We start from the raw sequence: 4835 nt of genomic DNA, 5'->3' as shown, positions 1-4835 counted from the left end.
ACAGGGTTTCCGAGGGTGTAAATCTTTACGGGAGTAGAAAGCCTCATCTTTCTCCCGCGGAGCGGCTGGTAGTTTCGAACCGCTGACCCTAAGGTTCGCAGCCCGATTCGTAACCACTACGCTACCAGAGCTATGGAAACCGCTGTATCTAATTTCTAAGCTTAATTCTAAATTTAACTCCAAATAATTGAAAGCAGTAGCACAGACATACATACATAAATGTGCATTGCACAACAGTTAAAGGGTAGAAACAGTCTAAATGTCTATCATCAAGTAAGTTGACAAAATGTGGTGCATATATACTATGGAGTATTAATCTACCATTAAAAGAAATAAAGTCTTAAAAGAACCTACAAGATGTATTGACCTTGAAAACATAATCTAGAGTGAAATAATTTGATCTCAAAGGTCAAATTTTGTTTATACCTGTTTGTGTGAAATATCTAAAATAGGCAAATGCAAAGAGACCAAATTATATTAATAACCAGGTACTATTGGTGCTGTTAAATGCAAGTCAATTCAGACTCATCGCGACCCTGTGTAGGATTTCCAGAGAACATTTTTAATTTGCCATCATATAGGGAGTCCTGGTTTGGTCCTCCAGGATAATACACAAGACCACAAGGTTGGTTTCAAACTCACCAGGCATTTTTCAGAAACCTAAACAGGGTCGCTATGTGTCGAAATTGATTCGACAGTGCTTAACACAACAAATGTTCTTTTTGACACAGTAACCCTGTTTGAATTGTTTTCATTCTGATTTCTTCTGATGATAATAGAAGAAATTTTTAACTTCGCAATCATAATTTTAGATAGTTTTTCAGATAAAATATCCACAGAGATTGAGTATTTGTATTATGATTTAAAGACACTATTAAGTCCAGTTTGAATTGGTTACTCACCCTTGTCCAATCAACTTGGTATTCCATGCTTTAAGCAGGCTTCTCAAGAGTTATATTTCGGTTGCCCTCTGAGTAATGCCAAGTTATGTTCACTCTTATTTATAGAAATATTTTAATGATCATATTTGTCTAACCAGTAAGGCTATATACACAGTAGTTTAATAAGCTGTCTTAAAGGCACACACACACACACAGACACATATATAACAAATACACATACAATAAACATTTCTGTCTTTTCAAATTGTTGGCCTTGTCTAACTCCAGCTTAAAATATGGCAAAGCAATGATTTGCATCAGTTTGTATACTGAAGGGAAATGATTCAAATCTCCATAATGATATCCTTATGTGCCTATGTAAGCCTGAAAAATCATTCCAGAATCTTGATTGATGAATTTGCTGCTGTCTCAGGTTTTAAAATTAATTGGAGAGAAACAAAAATTGTAATACAACTTGCTCTGTCTGCACAGCATGCCATCTATGTAAATCATTAAATGAACACCAGAGGGAATTAAATATTTTGGAATAGTATAAAAATAAATTAGAAAGAAGTGCAAAACTTTGAAATTAAATTTATAAAGATTTTCTTAAGTTTATTATGCTTGAATAATTAAAAGTGCAATAGAGTCTTGTGTTAGTCTATAAAGATAATGGTTGTTGGTGGTTATGTGTCATGGAGTCAGTCCCAACTTATAGTGACACTTTATAGGGTTTCCAAAGTTGTAAATCTTTATGGGAGCAGAAAGACCCATCTTTCTGTGACAGTCTTCAGGTAGTTTCGAACTGGTGACCATGACATTAGCAGCCTGACTTGTAATCACTATATTACTAGAGCTCCTTATGAAGATTGTTGTTGTTTTTAAGTGCTGTCCAGTCAGTGCCGACCCATAACAACTCTGTATAGGGTTTCCGGGGAGCAACTGGTGAGCTTGAGCCATCAACCTTGCAGTTTAAGTTGACTTTGCAGCCCAGTGCTTTAACCCACAGCACCACACCAGGACTTCCCTTATAAATATAATGATATGCAAAATAACTTTAACACTTATTTTAACAAGTTCTGGTTTTCACTTATTTGATTTTGTGCTTTAGAATAATTTATTTTAAATTTTGTTTATGATATGACTGTCTAAATGGCATCAAAACGTATCATTTTACCCAACATTTCCAGAAGCAGAAATCCATTCTACATCATCTGCCACAGTGAATTGAACACCTTACATAGTCAGGGGACCTAACTATAGATAAGAAACCAGGGCAGAGTTTCCTGAGCATAGATAACATATTATGTTGATGACCTGCATAAGTTAAGTCTCCAAAGGTGACTTACTTGCATTCACTATCACCATGCTTTCTCTTTTTAATGGGAAACCCAGAATGTCAGGTTTCTCATGTCAAACATTGCCTGCGATATACTAAGGATGCTGTGATTTTACACTTTGGATTAGAAGCTTCGTCATTTCTCTAAACTTGGTGTTTCCTATAACATTTTTCATACCACAATCAGTAACATATTAGTGATTTAACTTTGAATATTTGCTTCAATGGATTTGTATTGTAGGGCAACTGATGTTATGTGCCATTGAGTCAGAACTGACTCATAGCCACTCGCTATAGAGTTTCAGAGCAGCAGCTGTTGTGTTTGAACCTTCAACCTTGTGGTTAGCAGTCCAGCGCTGATCCTACAGCACCACAGCAGGGCTCTGAAGAGCAACTAGGCATTAACAAATATATTCAAAATTCATTATTACAGAGTTTTCCAAAATGTCATATACATTTTTAGCATTTTAATATGGTATATTCATAACAATTAAATAATTATTTAATAATAATTCATTTTGTGTAATTTCTAATTTTAATAAGTGTATATACAAGAAGGCTTAAAAAATCAGAGGAAAAATGGAATTGAAAGCAATAGTATTTCTATGACTACTAAACTAAATAGTCAAATTCATTACTAAAGATGAGGTTAATCCTTAGTCTTGTTTTGTTGTTAAGTGCTATCAAGTTGGTTCCAACTCATAGCAACCCTGTGTAGGGTTTCCGAGTAGCAGCTTGTAGGTTTGAACTGCTGACCTTGTGGTTCACTGTCCAATGCTGATCCTACAACACCACACCAGGAATTCAATGCAAATTTCAATCAAGGATATTCTATAAAATATATGACAAAATTCTACTCAAAACTGTCAAGTTAATCAAAATCAAGGAAAGTCTGTGAACCTATAACAGCCAAGAGGAATCTAAGGAAACCTGTTTGATCTAATGTAATGTGCTTTCCTGGTGAGGATCTGGTACTGCAAAAGTAAAAATTAAAGATTTTTGAATAAAATATGGACTTCACTTAAAAATAAATCTATGCATTATAATTGGAATCCTAATGTAGCGCTGTAGAATAGGCACAGGACTGCTAACTGCTAGGTGGTTTGTTAAAACCCACCAGCCACTCCTTGTAAACTCTATACAGGGTTGCTATGAGTTGAAACCAACTTGGTGGTACTTAACAACAGCATATAATTAATTGTGAAAATGCACATACCTTTTCTAAACAACATAAATGGTGAGTGCTGGTGTGGTGCTGTAGGATAAGCACTGGACTGCTAATCACAGCATTGGTCATTCATGCCCATCAGCCTCTCCTTGGAAATCCTACGCAGGGTGGTTATGAGTTGGAACTGATTTGAGAGCACTTAACAACAACAACAAATACACATGGAATACACCAGATGGACTATATAGGAATCAAACTGACTACATATTTGGGAAGAGATGAGGGAGAAGCTCAATATCATTATATGAGATGCAATTGAGATTTCTTTACATTAGGTGCAACTTTAAGATTTAAGCTATACTCGTTTCCTTTTTTTTTTTTTTTTTACCTGATTTTGAGAATAATTTAATATGTTAACTTCAACATACAGTGACATTCTAATATCATCATTATTTTGAATTTAAAGAAGCAGATCCTTAACAAGACCAAAGTAACCCACAGGCCATAACGTTGGTTTTTCCTTTTCCTTTTTTTTTTTCTGATTAAACAAATGTTCACGACGATAGTTCAACAAATAAGGCAAATGCCGTGATTGTGAAAGTTTCAATATATACCACATCTAGAACCGAGGGGATGTGAATTAGACAGAAGTGGTATTCATCCTAATTAAGCAACCAGGTAACATCATGACATGTTGGTTTGTAGCATCAGAATTGTCCATTTAAGTTTCTTTTTTCTTGATGATCAGAGGTCTTACATTGTCTCCAGTCTCTTCAATGTCTTCTGTGTGATCTCCTTCACAGGAACTTTTTGGATCTCCAGCAACGGCAGTACACAACTTTATCTCCCAAATCCTCCATGTCGAAAGCGTGTACTATCTTGGGGTTGTCTCTCTGGATGTGAAGGTTTACCATGGATTTGTGGCGATGATCTTTGACATAAAATCTTTTGTAAGCAAGATAACCAATTGCAGCTGTCCCAGCAGCAATGGTAACTGCTGCAATCCATTCAACTCGTACGCCAGAAATGGATGTCAGACTCATGGTGCCGTCTCTTGCAAGGTGTGTGCACAGGATACAGAGAACAAACAGGGCTCGCGTCGCTTGCAAGGTGTGCGCACAGGATACAGAGAACAAACAGGGCTCGCGCGGACAGTGGGAATAAAGGTGCAAGGATTGTCTAAGGGCAGAAACCCGGATGCTGAGCTATACTCTTTTTCATCAGTAAGTATTTCAAGTCCTTTTGGCTTCCAGCAAGTGAGGTTGCATATCTCAGATTGATAGTAAATCTTCTTCCAATCCTGATGCCACGTTCTTTTTCATATAATCCAATTTTTCAGATTATTTGCTCAACATACGTTTTGAATAAGTATGCTGGAAGGATACAGAGAACTTTCATCATTTAAAATCATCCCTGATATTGTTATTTTCCAACTACTGCCTCTTGG

General features: G+C 36.2%; 1 pseudogene; it reads right to left on the bottom strand.

The window, feature by feature from the left end:
* Nucleotides 1–4109: 4109 nt before the first annotated feature.
* Nucleotides 4110–4431, bottom strand: LOC102834839 (annotated as a pseudogene).
* Between the last annotated feature and the right edge of the window lie 404 nt (nucleotides 4432–4835).

This window comes from Chrysochloris asiatica, unplaced genomic scaffold (assembly GCF_000296735.1).
Source record: "Chrysochloris asiatica unplaced genomic scaffold, ChrAsi1.0 scaffold00084, whole genome shotgun sequence".
NCBI classification, from domain to species: domain Eukaryota; kingdom Metazoa; phylum Chordata; class Mammalia; order Afrosoricida; family Chrysochloridae; genus Chrysochloris; species Chrysochloris asiatica.
This window is presented reverse-complemented; position numbering and strand designations above follow the sequence as displayed.